Genomic DNA, 17,668 nt, shown 5'->3' on the forward strand with positions numbered 1-17,668 from the left:
TATTCATTATCTATATGACTCACTGTATTAATGCACTTAGCCAAACTCCACAGCAGCAACAACCAGATATTTGGCACTTTAAAAGAAAAGTCCGGTATTTTCTGACTTTCTGAACTTGGTTATTTAAAAAATTCTAGCTGGACATGGTGGCTCACTCCTGTAATCCCAGCACTTTGGGAGGCCGAGGAGGGCGGATCACTGGAGGTCAGGAGTTTGAGACCAGCCTGACCAACGTGGTGAAACCCCGTCTCTACTAAAAATACAAAAATTAGTCGGGCATGGTGGCATGTGCCTGTAATCCCAGCCACACAGTGGGTTTGGCCTCCAGGAATACTGACGATACATTTTGAAAATGTACACTGGCCAATCAGTTTTGACACTTCCATCCTGCCAGGCAGGAGAATCACTTAAACCCGGGAGGTGGAGGTTGCAGTGAGCCGAGATTGCACCACTGCACTGCAGCCTGGGCAACAGAGCAAGACTCGGTCTAATAAATAAATAAATAAATAAATACAACATTTTTTTTAAATTGTAAGTAGTTAAGTACCTCTTGGTGAATAAATCATTTCATTGCTCATTTGCAGCAGGAGATCTGGTATCATGCGGTCACAATTTATGACATATACAGCTGATTGACATAGAGACACGGTGCTACAGGAGATGAAGTAAAGCAAACCAGTAAGGCAGGATGGAAGTGTCAAAACTGATTGGCCGGTATAAATTTTCAAAATGTGTGGTCAGTATTCCCGGAGGCCAAACCCGCTCGGTGGCTTGTTTCCAAAATAACAGTATAGCCTTCTTAAGTAACCGTTCTATTGTATGAAACTACCGCATTAGAAAAAGTTAGTCACTGTGTTTCCTTCATTCTTCTGCTAACAAAAGAGAAATTTTATTTTTTTAAATGATAAGGAAATCTTAAATGTGTTCTCAGCTGAGAGAGGCTGAGAGAACATTGGGCCAGTTACTCCCACAACATCCTTCTGAGAGCACAGAACTCCCATGTGATCTAGGGTTGCTCTTGTCTGGCCTTGTTATTTCCAAATTATGTTGTCCCTGTCTCTGTTAAGGAAGGACATGAGATGAGCTTTAGATCTTGAAGTAAGGTTCATCTCCGTTTCCAAATATCATGTGAGAAATGGATGTAAAATGTAAAGCTTTCTCCTCCCTGCATTCCAAATCCTGGTAGTAAGTAACCGGGAAGGGAAAGGAGGAAGGGAACAGTTTTTGAGTCCATATTATGTGCCAGGCAAGGCTTCGAGATTGCAACTTCCCCCAGGATGGAGACAGTATCTTATTGAACTTTAATATCTAGCATGGTTTCTGACACCTGGGCAGGCACTCAATGAACATTTATTGACTGAAACAATCTAAATCCATTTCAGATATAATCTCATTTAATCCTCACAACCACCTCGAATTTGGAAATACTTTCTTCATTTAACACACAGATTAAGTAACTTGCCTAAGGTCACACTGAAAGGCCTGGTTTACAAACTAAGGATGTAAAACCAAAGGGCATCTCAAAGTCATCCAGAAAAATGCAACTTTTTGTGTTAATCTGTCTAGGAGCTGGGGTAGAAAAAAGAAAAACGCTACCTTTTATAGATGAAACAAAACATTCATTGAATTTTAGTGACTTTTTTATTTCACAACACATTGCCGTAAAAGTGAAAATTAAGGTCGGGCGCGGTGGCTCAAGCCTGTAATCCCAGCGCTTTGGGAGGCTGAGACGGGCGGATCACGAGGTCTGGAGATCGAGACCATCCTGGCTAACACGGTGAAACCCTATCTCTGCTAAAAAAAGAAAAAATACAAAAAACTAACCAGGCGAGGTGGCGGGCGCCTGTAGTCCCAGCTACTCGGGAGGCTGAGGCAGGAGAATAGCGGAAACCCAGGAGGCGGAGCTTGCAGTGAGCTGAGACCCGGCCACTGCACTCCAGCCTGGGCAACAGAGCGAGACTCCATCTCAAAAAAAAAAAAGAAGAAAATCAAGACAAACATATAGTCTTCCTTAAAACATCCTAGACAGTGAGTTTGACCATACATACACTAACATAAAGGATTCAATTCACTTTTTTTTTTTTTTTTCTTTTTTTTTTGTGCACAGGGTCTCACTCTGTCACCTAGGCTAGAGTGTAGTGGCATAATCTTGGCTCACTGCAACCTCTGCCTCCTGGGTTCCAGCAAACCTCCCACCTCAGCCTCCCATGTAGCTGGGAATATATGCTGACACCATCACATCCGGCTAATTTTTTTGTATTTTTTGTAGAGATGGGGTTTCGCCACGTTGCCCAAGCTGGTCTCAATTCTTGGGCTCAAGCGATCTGCCCACCTCAGCCTCCCAAAGTGCTGAGATTACAGGCGTGGGCCACCATGCCCGGCCTCAATTCAATTTTTACTGAATCACTGCTAGAATCACTGATTATTTCATCATGATTTTCCTGCAATGTGGCAGGAACAAAAATGTCTGGGTGATAGACCTGGCAGCTGTGAATCCCAGCATTTGGTGAAGTTAAAAGATGGCATCAGAAATCATAAAACAGGCCAAGCGCGGTGGCTCATGCCTGTAATTCTGCACTTTTGGGAGACCGAGGCAGGTGGATCACCTGAGGTCAGGAGTTCGACACCAGCCTAGTGAGCATGGTGAAACCCCGTCTCTACTAAAAATACAAAAATTAGTTGGGCATGGTGGATATATGACATAACAAATAACTCCACACAAACTAGAAAGAAGAAGAAGGATATTGATAAAGAAATAAGAGCAGGAGCAAACGACAAAGTCACAAAAGGTCTTGATGTAGAATTAGGGTGGTTGCTTGGAATATGTGGGATGAAATCGTAGGATATAATATTGGAACTGCAGATTGTTGGATGTGAAGGGCTGCCTTCACATCCATTTGTTAAAACAATAATGATGATTCTTTTAAATTTTTGTGCCAAGTACGCAGAAGACCCAAGTGTACTGGCAGATCCATCACATCAGCACACATCTGCTGTTGGCTAACTTCCTTTAACCTCCAGGGGCTCTTTCCCAACCTTCCGGTTTCCTTCTCTGTCACTGGCCGTTATAGAAGGAAAATGAGTCCAACAATTAAATCTTGACCCAAACTCAAAACAAATAATTTTTTTTTTTTTTTGAGATGGACTCTTGCTCTGTCACCCAGGCTGGAGTGCAGTGGCACAATCTCAGCTCACTGCAACCTCCACCTCCCGGTTCAAGCGATTCTCCTGCCTCAGCCTCCCGAGCAGCTGGGACTACAGGCACCCGCCACCATATCTGGATAATTTTTGTATTTTTAGTAGAGATGGGGTTTCACCATATTGTCCAGGCTGGTCTCAAACTCCTGACCTTGTGATCCACCCGCCTTGGCCTCCCAAAGTGCTGGGATTACAGGCGTGAGCCACCGCACCCTGGCAAAACAAATAATTTCAACAGCATGAAAACATTTTATTCCCCTAGTGCTGTAATGAGGTAAGCATTTTCATATTTGAATGAACCTCCCTTCTTCCCATGATAGGAAGAGTTGATTTACAAGAACTTGATTTAAAAAAAAAAAAAAAACAGGAGAGGTTACATACAGCATGCAGGTTAACAAGATGAGTGGATAGGTTAGAACCCTAAAGCATAATTAAAACAGCTTAGGTAATTGTTTTTAAACCAAGCTTTGAGAACTAAAAATGAGATTTCATGTTAAGAATGTTCATGTGTTTTTCAGAGCACTGCTAGAACCAGTGATTATTTTTGAGTAGGTAATATAAATTATCATGTTGCCTAATAGTTGAGAGGCTTTTGAGCCAAACACTCCCACCGCATATCTTTGCTAAGAGCATGGAAGTCCCACAAGCCTGTGTGTGCATGACATCATTATTTCACTTATCGAGGGAGGAAATGAGTTACACCTGAAGTTGTATCATGTCACTGAGGCCAAACAATCTGTCAGTTTCAAAATTGTGGGTGCAGTTTATTTCACAAAGCGTGTGTAGGCTAAAAATGTACGTCCTCTTCTATTCTACTGAAGCAAGAGAAGACAAACACCTTCTGCTGGTCCGCCTCCAAATCTAGTTCTTCATCTTGAGGGACTTGTGTTACTTGAAAACAGCAGAACAGTTCTTTCTGCCACCATGTTCTCTTCAGCCATGGGTATGCCTCTAGGATTCCATTTCCTGATATTGTCCTTCTCCTCTTTTCGGGCAGGTGCACCTGAGTTTCAAATATTTCACATGCTTAAGTTAGTGCAGGGAAACTGCATTCTTTTCCTTTTGCTTTCTGAGCCAGTTATTTCATTTCCTAGCACATTCTTCTAGATTTGGCCTTATGGAGCGTCTGCCAATGAGAAACAAATGTAACGATGTCCAGGTCTGCCAAAAGCATCTGTGTTCCAAACAACCTTCGTCTATTCTTATTTCCTCTACTTGGATAATTCTACCTACGTTTAATCCTCTCATCAGCCTATTGTTCATCTCAAACCTGATTTCTATTTATTTTTGTCCTGGCTAGCTCCCCTTTAGTGCATATTATCCTACCTTTTCTGGGGGTCTGCAAATTTTCTAAGCATTATCCCTGATAACACATACTTTACAAACTTTCCTGCTTACCACAAATGTATCATTTTGAGACCACATAATAGGGGCTGATGCATTCTGTGCTAAATTTCCAAGTCTTCTCCTGTCTCAAGTCTGTCCATATTATCTAAACCCTCCTTGTATATAGCTTTTTCAGACTTTGGGGGCTGGTTCCCCACTGATTATTGTTTGCTATCTGGAGCTTTCAGAGGCACATCTCAAAACTCGCCAAGTTCTTTGTTTCATCTAGTAAAGTCAGTGCAATATTACATCTATAATCTTGCCTCTCTTCTGTTATTGGAGATCTTCCAGGAATATTTCTTTTTACTTCCCCCATCTTTGAAAGAATTTAGGTCAAATCAAAACAGAAAAAGGAATTTATTGGAGGAACACTTGGTTGTACACATCTTCAGGAAGACTAGAGAACTACATTCAGAATAGGCATTAAAAAGAGAAGGCTATGTCACCAAAATCATAGCCAAAACCAAGCCACAAAACCAATCCAGTGAGGATACCACTGCATCACAGAGCTACTGCTGAGACCATCCATACTGCCAGCATTGACACGGGCCCTACCACTGCCTTGGTTGCCAGCGTGCAAGCCAACACCTCACAGCCAGAGAGATGTCCCCACTGCTTTTGATCCTTGGTTTCTGTCTCCAGGTCTGAGACTCACGTGTCTGATTGTCACACATAAGTCATGGGTTCAGGCCCTGGCTTCAGGGGAGGTTGAGAGGTAAGTGTCAAGTCTATTCAGATTCTACAGTGGAAGATGAACTCTGCCTCCCAGCAAGACCAATAGTACAGATATTCCAAATGTAAAAAAGGGATTCGGATAACAAACAAACAGTAGGGGGAGTCTACTATGTTTTGACTGCTGTCATCTCCCTTACAGCGTAGCCAGTAGACCACCCATCTGTGTGTTGCACTATAGCTAGAGTCCTTGCAGGGAATATGTCTTTTCATTTTCCTTCATCTAGCACAGCAGTTCCCAAACTGTGCTCTGAGGTACCCCACCCCCACCAGGCGCCACAGAGAACTCAGAAGACCCAGCAGCATATTTTAAATTTTCGAGGACAGGCTGGGTGCAGTGGCTCACGCCTGTAATCCCAGCACTTTGAGAGGTCAAAGCAGGCACATCACTTGAGGTCAAGAGTTCGAGACCAGCTTGGCCAACATGGTGAAACCCCATCGCTATCAAAAATACAAAAATTAGCTGGGTGTGGTAGCATGGCCTGTAATCCCAGCTACTCAGGAGCCTGAGGCAGACGAATCGCTGGAACCTGGGTAGGTGGAGGTTTCAGTGAACTGAAATTGCACCACTGTACTCCAGCCTAGACAACAGAGTGAGACCCTATCTCAAAAAAATAATAAAATATAATTTTAAAAAAATAAATTTTTGAGGACAGCACGGTGGCATCTATCAGACACCAGTCAGTCTCTACCTCGAGGTGGTTTGCAGTTTCATTAGATCAGGCTACATTCCCTTCAAAACCAGCCCTTTCTTTGCAAGGCTGGTTTTCAGCAGTCACTACAAGTTTTTAGAAAGTACCATATGAAAAAGCAATGTGGAATAGGGAATGAGAGTGACATGTTCATTCTGATTCCAGACTTGGCAGGTGGGCAGAGCCCCACAGGCACACACAAGCCATTAGTGATGTGTTCATTCAAGAATGAAACTAAGTATTACTTTTTCTTTATATTTATATGTTTGCTTCCCAAATAGCTACTTGGTTGTTAAAACATAAATATTTAAAGGTGTTTGAACCTAATAAGTTAATGCATGTAACTACTAGGGTTTTTTTGGCAAGGAGTGAAGGGGGATTGCTTTTGTTTTTGCTTTTTGGCCCAGGGATGCTGTGAAAAAAATTAAAACACTAATGGCACCGTAAACCAAAAGGGTTTGGGAAACTCCAAATAAGCACAATATGTATTGATTTTAAAAGTTAGCGTTTTATTCTTCACAGTCCTGCATTGTTCAAGAGAAGCCTCCACTGTCCTCTCTCAAAGAAGAATGACTTCTGAGTAAAGACAAGGAATAGTAGGAGGCCATTATTATATTATTATTATAGCTTCCCACTCATATGATAGGTGGCAAGTGGATGACTAGAATTTCCAAAAGCAAACAACACAGCTGGGAAAGACTAGGAAATGAAGACACAGAAGAGAATACAGGCAAATGCAGAGAGCCTCCAAAGAACAAAGACAGAGTCAGGGAACCTCCCAGCCTTCTAGAAAAGGGGTTCATGGGCCGGGCGTGGTGATTCACATCTGTAATCCCAGCACTTTGGGAGGCTGCGGTGGGCACATCACCTGAGGTCAGGAGTTCCAGACCAGTCTGGCCAACATGGCGAAACCCCGTCTCTACTAAAAATACAAAAATTAGCTGGGCATGGTGGCACATGCCAGGCAGGAGAATCGCTTGAACATGGAAGGCAGAGTTTGCAGTGGGCCGACATCATGCCACTGTACTCCAACCTGGGAAACAGAGTGAGACTCTGTTTCAAAAAAAAAAGAAAAAGAAAAAAGTAAAGGGACTCATGTACCCATTACCTAGCAGAAGTGTATGGTATCACTGCTGGCAAGCACAAGGGTGTATATATATCCAGTAGGGAGAGTTCGAATAATTCTTCTGTGGAGAAAATATAAGCATGTGGCAGAAAATGTCCAACTTTGGAGAGAAGAAATTTGCTTATTGATATTTCCAAAAACAGTGTCATGTTTAAGGATGAGCTTCAAAGGAGAATGCAGGTAATGACAGAACTCTAAAATCTTACACAAGTTATGAAACCCAGTTTTCTCTTCCATAGAAAGAGTGTATGTACTTGGCATCTAGCCTGCTAAAACTCTTACTTTGTGGTGGTCTGAGATTGTTGGTGTCCTCAAAAGTGAATTTCATTTGTTTGTTTGATGTTTGTTGTTTTTCATGACAGGGTTTCACTCTGTCACCCAGTCTGGACTGCAGCCTTGACCTTCCAGGCTCAGATGATACTCCCACCTCAGCCTCTTGAGTAGCTGGGACCACAGGCATGCACCCCCATGCCCAACTGTTTTTTGTTTGTTTGTTTGTTTTGTTTTGTTTTTTGTAGAGATGAGGTCTCACTATGTTTCCCAGGGTGGTTTCGAACTCCTGGACTCAAGTGATCCTCCTGCCTTGCCCTCCCATAGTGCTGGGATTACAGGCATGAGCCACCATGCTGAGCCTAAGAGTGAATTTTGTACATAGAAAAATGTTTTCAATGGTTACTTACTAAAATTAATTCAATCTATTAAAGCTATACATTTTTAAAACCTACTTCTTTATTTGGCTTTTAAATTCTGTCTTGCTGAGTCTCTTATTCTCACTTGCTTTGATGGAACCCAGCTGCCATGAGCCTGCAGCTCACAACAAGAGTTGGCCCATATGGAGAGGTCCATATGGTAAGGAAGTGAGGGAGGCCTACAGCCAACAGCCAGTGAAAACCTGAGGCCTTCAGTCCAACAGCCCATGAGCAAGTGAGTTCTGCCCAAAGTCACATGAACGATCTGGGAAGGGCATCCTTCCTCAGTCAGACTCTTGGATCATAGTGACTCCTGCTGGATCTCCTTGACTGCAAGATCCTTAGGCAGACGCATCCGGGTAAGCTGCAGCTGGATTTCTGTCCAGTGGAAACTGTGAGTTATTTTAAACTTAAGTTTTGGAGTCATTTTTTTTTCTTTTTTTCTTTTTGAGATGGAGTCTTGCTCTGTCAACCCAGGCTGGAGTGCAGTGGCACCATCTCAGCTCACTACAACCTCCGCCTCCTGGGTTCAAGTGATTCTCCTGCCTCGGCCTCCTGAGTAGCTGGGATTACAGGCATGCACTACCATGCCCAGCTAATTTTTATTTTTTGTTTTTTGTTTTTTTAACTAGAGATGAGGTTTCATCATGTTGGCCAGGCTGGTTCCAAACTCCTCACCTCAAGTGATCCGCCCGCCTCGGCCTTCCAAAGTGCTAGGATTACAGGCGTGAGCCACCATGCCCAGACTTGACTAATGTTTATGCAGGAACAGACAACCAATACGAAATTTAAAAAGACATGACAACTAAATGCAATGTGTAACCCTGGATTGGATATCGTGGGGAGGAAGAGATACTAACAGGACATATTGGACAATTGCCAAATTTGAATATTGACAGTATATTAGGTAATAATATTAAAGTTCCTTAATAGGATTATTGGACTGTGGTTATGTAAGGAAGTGTCCTTTTTATTACAAAATTCACATTGAAGTATTTAGAAATAAAGGAAAATCATATCTGCAATTAACTCTTACATGGTTCAGGGAAAAATTAACAATAATATGAATATGTATTATAAGGAGGGAGAATGATAAGGCAAATGTGGCAAATTGTTAATTTATGAATCTGGATAAAGGATACATATTTAAGAGATATTTGTACATTTCTTGCAGCTAATCTGTAACTTTGAAAGTATTTTTTAAGGTTTTTTTAAAGTAATAAAGAGAAGCAATTTGTCATTTGTGGCTTAAACCTAAAATGTGTTGTTACAGAATTTTAAAATTAATTAAGACTTTCTATTTCTTTAGTAAGAAAAAAGAGACTTACTTTTTTATTTTAATAATTATAATCTTGCCAGGCGCGGTGGCTCATGCCTGTAATCCCAGCACTTTGGGAGGCCGAGGCGGGCGGATCATGAGGTCAGGAGATCAAGACCATCCTGGCTAACATGGTGAAACCCTGTCTCTACTAAAAATACAAAAAATTAGCCGGGCATGATGGCAGAGGCCTGTAGTCCCAGCTACTTGGGAGGCTGAGGCAGGAGAACGGCGTGAACCTGGGAGAAGGAGCTTGCAGTGAGCCAAGATCACACCACTGCACTCCAGCCTGGGCAACACAGCAATACTCTGTCTCAAAAAAATAAAATAAAATAATGATAATAACGATAGTCTTTCCCTTTTGGTGTTTTTAAAACCAAATACAAGCATAAATATATTCTGCCCATTGTATTTTCAGGAAAAAATTAGATTTGGCTAATTTAGATTAAAATGCTGTGTATACATTTCTGTATTTAAATCCTACACTTACTCTGAAGTAAAGAGTGTTGTTCAAGTAAGGAGACTCAAGAGAACAAATTGAAAAGCTTCCAATCCAATTCTAAGGCCTGCCTTGTGCAAAAAGTCAAAATTTGACTTCGGTACCTTCCTGACATTCTATCTTGACAGCACTTTGTGACAACCTGACTTGTCACCATATTCACCTTATTTCCTATGCTAGTCCAAGGATATTTTCTGATTAAAAGTTTTATATCACAAGAATTTTATTTTATTTTCCTCACCTTAACACTTTTATCCCATCACTTGAATATTTTACCTTTTAATTTTTCACATTTTCAAGTGAGTGTCATGGAGACAAATGTTGTCCATTATCCTTCACACCCATCTTTATGTCTTTTCTACCCACTACTCATTCCATTTTCTTCTTTTACCTTCTTGGACGCCTTGCTTTCCTTTCTCTCCCGTAGCTTTCTCTATCTCTTTGACACCTTCCCTCTTGCTTCCTCCATACTAACCCCACTTGATATGGTTTGGATCTGAGTCTTTGCCCAAATCTCATGTCAAATTGTAATCTCTAATGTTGGAGGTGGAGCCTGGTGAGAGGTGATTAGATGATGGAGGTGGATTTCTCATACATGGTGTAGCACCATGCCCTTGGTGCTGTTCTCATGATCATGAGCGACTTCTCCCGCGATCTGGTTGTTTAAAAGTGTGTAGCGCTGCCCCCCTCCCCCACCCTCACCTCACTTTCTTGCTCCTGCTCTGGCCATGTGATGTGTCTGCTTCCCCTTCACTTTCTGCCATGATTGTAAGCTTCCTGAGGCCTCCCCAGAAGCTGAGCAGATGCCAGCATCATGTTTCCTGTACAGTCTGCAGAACCATGAGTCTTTAAACCTCTTTTCTTGACAAATTTCCCAGTCTCAGATATTTCTTTTGTGTTGTTTGTTTCTGTTTTTGTTTTTTGAGACGGATCTTGCTCTGTCACCTAGGCTGGAGTGCAGTGGCGTGATCTTGGCTCACTGCACCCTCTGTCTCCTGGGTTCAAGCAATTCTCCTGCCTCAGTCTGCCATGTAGCTGGGATTACAGGCACGCACCACCACACCCAGCTAATTTTTGTATTTTTAGTAGACAAGTGGTTTCACCATGGTGGCCAGGCTGGTCTCAAACTCCTGACCGCAGGTGATCCGCCCACCTCAGCCTCCCAAAGTGCTGGGATTACAGGTGTGAGCCATCACACCCAGCCATCAGATATTCCTTTATACCAAAGCAAGAATGGACTGATACATCACATGAGGCCAGCTTTCACCATTTCATACCTAGATCACGGCAATCACCTCAAAACTGGTCTTCTGCCTATTGGCTCTCCCAGCTGCCCCAAACATTACAGAAGCATTCGATTTTAGAAGTTCAGAACCTATACCCCTGTCCATTATATCTGGTTTAAACTTACCAAGTCTCTGTACTATCATTCCCTTACCTCTGAGAAGTACCAAACCACCAAACCAGTCTTTTTCGGTTTTTTTTCTTTTCCTTGACTTACCTGAACCAGTGTTTCTCTCCCCTTTTAGGGCCACCTGTCACTAATATATTTAGGAAAAGACCTATTGCAAGTTTGTTGTGGAGTTCTTACTATTCCCAGCTGTTTCTCCACATTCTGCCATGGCCCACTTGTCACTTAGCACTGTCAGTGCGGACCTGGATAATTTCCTTTAGTCTTGTCCCTCCCCTCTTCCACACATCATCACACATAGATGGTGAAGAAATAAGAGAAAGCATAAAACATGAAAAGATAAATTTTTTGAAATGTAATTCTTAAATGGAATTTCAAAAGCAAAATTCTTTCCAAAAAAAAAGCATACCCATATATTAAATATTTTTTAATCTTCTTTTGATTATCTGCAACATAAAGCATAACAAAACCAGAGTATTTATTTTTGGTATATATTCACATATTTTAATTAGTATCTTACTTGTATATCTTCCTCTAATACTGTGTCACTGGTACCTTTCTAAAAGTTGCATAATTTTCAATAAGCTCTTTTTAAATTATTGTATAAAACTGATCACAACTATCTTGAAAGTTACCATTAATAAAAATTTAGTTAATTTTAAAACGTTTACAACTGCAATTTACTCTTTTCTTTTCTTTTTTTTTTGATAGAGATAGGGTCTCATCATGTGGCCCAGGCTGATCTCAAACTCCTAGGCTCAAGTGATCCTCCCATCTCAGCCTCTCAAAGTGTTAGAATTACAGATGTGAGCCACCATGCCTGGTGACTTTTCTTTTTATAAAATTACTTTTTCCTCAACTTTTTGTTTTGAAAATTTAAAAGCCTACAGAAAATTACAAGAATGAATTTATACACCTATATGAAATTTGCTAGTTGTTAATTTTTTTCAAAGTTCTCTCTTCCCCGTCTCTCTTTCTGAATCATTTGAAAATAAATTACACGTATCTAGCCAGGTGTGGTGGCTGGGTAAACCCAGCACTTTGGGAGGCTGAGGCGGGTGGATTACTTGAGGTCACGAGTTCGAGACCAGCCTGGCCAACGTGGTGAACTCCCATCTCCACTAAAAATACAAAAATTTACCAGGTGTGGTGGTGGGCACCTGTAATCCCAGCTCCTCGGGAGGCTGAGGCGGGAGAGAATCGCTTGAACCCAGGAGGCGGAGGTTGCAGTGAGCCAAGATCACATGATTACACTTCAACCTGGGTGACGGAGTGAGACTCCATCTCGATAAACAAATAAATAAATAAATAATAGATATCCCTGTTTACCCCAAGAATCTAAAAACAAAGACATTCTCTTGAATATTCTTACATAACCACAATACAATGATCAAAATCGGGAAGTTTTAACATTGATACAACGCTACTTTTCTGACATTATTTTCTCAATAATATTCTTTCTAGCCAAGTTTTTACCATCTAGAGTCACACATTGCATTCGGTTGCCATGTCTTTAGCCTTTTTCACTCTGAACACTTCACTACTCTTTCTGTCTTTCCTGACATTGTCATATTTGGAGGGTAGTGGTCAGTTGTTTTGTAGAACAGCTCTCGCCTTGGGTTTGTCTGATGGTTTCCTTATGCTGAAATACAGACCATGCATTTTGGAAGGAAGAGTACAGGAATAATGTGCCCTTCTCAGTGCATCACATCTGGAGGCTCCTGATGTCCGTTTGTCCCATTATTAGTGATGTTAAGCTTAATCACTTCTTCACAGTGAAAGTATCTCTTTCTTCCTCTGTAACTAATTAGTAGTCTGCTTTTATAGCAGCTCTGTTCATAATTGCCAGAAACTGAAATAAATTCAAGCGTCCATCAGTGGATGAATGAATAAACAAAGCAATGCATTCATACACTGGAATACACTGAACAATAAAACAGAACAAACTGGCCAGGCATAGTGGCTCGTGCCTGTAATCCCAGCACTTTGGGAGGCCGAGGCAGGTGGATCACCTGAGGTCAGGAGTTGGAGATCAGCCTGGTTAACATGATGAAACCCAGTCTCTACTAAAATTAAAAAATTAGCAGGGTGTGGTGGCGGGCGCCTATAATCTCAGACACACAGGAGGCTGAGGCAGGAGAATTGCTTGAACTCAGGAGACGGACGTTGCTGTGAGCCAAGATCAAGCCACTGCACTCCAGCCTCCAGCCCGGAGACAGAGCAAGACTCCATATAAATAAAAAAGAACAAACTATCAATATACCTAACAATGTACATGAATCCCAGAAGCATTAGCTGTGTGGTGTTTTTTTTTTTTTAAGCCAGCCTCAAAAGATATACTGTATGATTCCATTTATGTGACATTCTTCTTGTAAAGACAAAACTATAGTAACAGAGAATAGATCAGTGGTTGCCAGGAGTTAGAGGAGGTATGACTATAAAGATATAGCATGAAAGAGTCGTAAGGTAGTAGAACAGTCCTATACACTGAATGTGGTGATGGTTACATAAATCTATACTTGTGTTAAAATTCATAAGACAAGGCCAGGTGTGGTGACTCATGCCTGCAATCCCAGGTGTGGAAAAAAAATTCATAAAATGATATGCCAAAAAATAAGTCAATTTTATAGTTTGGTGATTTTTCTTTCTTTCTTTTTTTTTTTTTTTTTTTCTCTGAGACAGATTCTCACTCTGTTGCCCAGGCCAGAGTGCAGTGGAGTGCAATGAAGTGTAGTGGTGCGATCACACTTTACTGCAACCTCTGCCTCCCTGGCTCAAGCAATCCCCCGCCACCTCAGCCTCCTAAGTAGCTGGGACCACAGGCCCGTGACACCCGGCTAATTTTTGTATTTTTAGTACAGACGGGGTTTCGCCATGTTGGCCAGGCTGTTCTGAACTCCTGACTTCAGGCGATCTGCCTGCCTTAGCCTCCCAAAGTGCTGGGATTATGGGCATAAGCCACCACACCTGGCTGATAAGTTAATTTTATAGTTTGATGATTTTTCTTTTTCTTTTTCTTTTTTTTAAGATGGAGTATCACTCTGTTGCCCAGGCTGGAGTGCAGTGGAATACAGTGAAGTGCAGTGGCATAATCATAGTTCATTGCAACCTCTGCCTCCCTGGCTCAAGCAATACCCCCAACCTCAGCCTCCTGAATAGCTGAGATCACGTACCACCATGCCTGGATACTTTTTGTATTTTTTTTTTTTTTGTAGAGACAGGGTTTCACCATATTGCCCAGGCTGGTCTTGAACTCCTGGACTCAAGTAATCTGCCCACCTCAACCTCCCAAAGTGCTGGGATTCCAGGTGTGAGCCACCATGCTTGGCTGTATGTATGATGATGCCTTAAAATAAAATTTAAAATAATTCACCTGTAAGAAGATACTCGAAGACTGTGAACATTTTGTTTCCCTGATAAACATAATCATTTATATATAATTCAATTCTTTCTTTCATTCTCCACCTGAGCCCAACTCTCCACTTCTATCCAAACCTTTCAGTGGCATAAAGACTTATAGCACTTGTAGTTATCCTCCTGTGGTGGATCATTCCCCCATTCCTACAGACTATCAAATTGACATTTGAAGCGACCATATCTTAATCACAACCTCTAGAACAGTGTCTTTCTCATATAGGCAAGATTGGAGAACTTATGAATGAATGTGACTTGGCGCCCACTCTTATGCCAGCGCCTATGCACCTACAGAGACTTCGTGAAGCCCTGGCACATTGTTTTTAATGGTTAAATTTCTCAGTTACAGGTATCATAGAGGCATTACAGAGCACATAATATTGTCTTCTCATTACGGATACAGACTTTCATTCTGGTTATCATATCACACATGTGACCTTTGCATCTGTCTGGTGCAGTCATTAATCTGAAATCTGAAATAAATATTTCATGAGAATTTCAAGAAAACTATGGGCCTTTTGGCCATGCCATCTTTGACACTTTGGGAGGCCGAGGGGTGGGTGGAGAAGCAAAGTCCAGAATCAAGACCATCCTCTTTCTTGGTGAAACCCGTCTCTACTAAACTACAAAAAAAATGGCCAGAGCTTAGTGGCTGACCTGTCCCCAGCTGTTCAGGAGGCTGAGGCAGGAGAATGGCAGGGAACCTGGGAGAGTAGAGCTTGATGAGCAGATCCTTTTCACTTCCAGCCTGAAGCGACAGAGCAGAGACTCAGATCTCAAAAAAAAAAAAAAAACAAAGGCAAAAAAAAAAAACTATGATGTGCAGATATTTTTCCCTAGTATGAAAGCTTAAGTTATTGCTGCCATATATCTGGCAGAAAGACAGAGGAGGCAATGAGGCTTTATGTGAATAAGATAAACAGGTGCATTGGGTGTTAAAAGGTGGTGGTGGGGTGACAGAGGGGAAGTGGAAGGAAAGAGAACCAACATCACTGGGCGCCTACTCTATGCCAGTATCTGCTCAGGTGCCTTAAAAACATTCTCCCAGTCCCCACGCAACCCTGGTGTTAAGGTGGTGTGTTAGGGTGACAGAGGAGAAGTGGAAGGAAAGAGAGCCAACATCACTGGGCACCTACTACATGCCAGTATCTGCGTCAGGTGCCTTAAAAACATTCTCCCAGTCCCCACCCAACCCTGGGACACAGGCTCCATTATGCTCACTGTAGGGTGTGTATGGAAAAAGAGAGAGTTAGTTCTACCCAGAAGCACCTGCTTAAGATGCCCTTTGCCCCATCCCTAAGGCCCACCTGACATTCGTGTCACTCATGTGAACAGTGGCATGCATGCCGCAAGTGCCCCACCTCCAGTGGGTGCTGTGGTGTCCCTTGGGGACACCCAAGCAGGGGCACAGCCTGGAAGTGCAGGAGAGTTAGTAAGTAATGGTGCATGGAAGTCAGCAGATTAATACCCCAGCCTCCTTGTCCTTCAGTGGAACAACGCTGAAGCACATTCTATGAAGTTCCACAGCTGATCCCCAGTGTAAGTGAGCCTCATTTTTCCTTAATGGTTTCCAACCGAGTAGCACACACTTTATAGGCTTTCTCACTTCCTTGTCTCTCTCTTCTCATACCTCACTTCTGCTTCCTGGGGTCGGTATCATCAGTCAATAGGTAAATGCAGATACACTACCTGCATCCAAGTCCCTTGTCTTAGACCCTGCTATGCAGGAACCCAAGCTAAGACATACAGCAATATTAGCCATTCTCCTCTTTCTTTAACAATGAAACCCCTGGCCAGGCACAGTGGCGCGGTGGCTCGCTCTTGTAACCCCAGCACTTTGGGAGGCCAAGGCAGGCAGATCACCTGAGGTCAGGAGTTCGAGACCAGTCTGGCCAACATGGTGCAGCCCTGTCTGTACTAAAAATACAAAAACTAGCTGGGCATGGTGGTGGGTGCCTGTAATCCTAGCTACTCAGGGGGCTGAGGCAGGAGAATCGCTTGAACCCAGGAGATGGAGGTTGCATTGAGCTGAGATTGTGCCACTGCACTCCAGCCTGGGTGACAGAGTGAAACGCCATCTCAAAATAAAATAAAATAAAATAAAATTTTAAAAAATGAAACGCCCAGGTTTTTGCTGTGCCCAGGAACATTGAGTTATAAATTACATTTTCCCAGCATCTTTGCAACCGGATACAACCATGTAACTTTTTGCCAATGGGATATAAGTGCTTTTATTTAACAAGCCTTGCCTTTAAAAGAAATAAGGGTGTATTTTCTTGTTCCTTTGACCATTCCTGCTGTCTGGGAAGCAGATATAAGGGCAGGAGCTAGAACAGCCCTCATAGATCCAGCGATAGAAGCCATATTTTGAGGATGGACTGAGCTGTCCATCCTACCCTGTTCTGCTTCACTGAGGACTATTTCAGGAGAGAAAAACAAACATCTCTCTTCCTTTTTTTTTTTTTTTCTCTGAGATGGAGTCTCGCTCTGTCGCCCAGGCTGGAATGCAGTGGCGCGGTCTTGGTCACTGCAACCTCCACCTCCCTGGTTCAAGCAATTTTCTGCCTCAACATCCCAAGTAGCTGGAACTACAGATACACGCCACCATGTCTGGCTAATTTTAACGTCTCTCTTCTTAAGCCACGGTATTGTTGGGATCGTTCTACTAATGTAGAATGGCACACATGCATGGAAATTGGAACAGTGCAGAGGTGATTAGCATGGCTCCTGTGCAAGGATAACACACAAATTTGATGTGTTTTCCATACTTTTAACATAGTTAGAAAGAATGAGTAAGATCCAGTGTTTGATAGCACAGCAGGGTGAATATAATCAATAACAATTTAATTGTACATTTAAAAATCACTAAAAGAGTATAGTCTGTTTGTAACACAAAGGATAACTGCTTGAGGGGATGGAGGCCCCATATTCCGTGATGTGATTATTACACATTGCATGCCTGGATCAAAACATCTCACGTACCCCATAAATATGTACACTTACTATTTACTCATGAAAATCAAAAAACAAAATAGTGTGGACTGTATTTGTGCAGAGACATAAGACATCGGACAAAGTCACACCGCTTTGGAGTAAGGTGTAAAGGGAAGGTTTGCATTCAGATCTGTGGGAATCCACAGCTCAGGCTCTTAGTGAGCCTTTCATTTATTGTGGATGCGTGACTTGCCTCCTATGCGTTGGGG

General features: G+C 42.3%; 1 non-coding gene across 1 annotated transcript; it reads left to right on the forward strand.

Annotated features, from left to right (window-relative positions):
• The first annotated feature begins 17,133 nt into the window (after window positions 1-17,133).
• Window positions 17,134-17,237, forward strand: LOC116274727. Its single transcript, XR_004183508.1, has one exon. It is a non-coding gene; the product is annotated as a U6 spliceosomal RNA (small nuclear RNA).
• The last annotated feature ends 431 nt before the right edge of the window (window positions 17,238-17,668 follow it).

Source organism: Papio anubis, chromosome 4 (genome assembly GCF_008728515.1).
Source record: "Papio anubis isolate 15944 chromosome 4, Panubis1.0, whole genome shotgun sequence".
Classification (NCBI taxonomy): domain Eukaryota; kingdom Metazoa; phylum Chordata; class Mammalia; order Primates; family Cercopithecidae; genus Papio; species Papio anubis.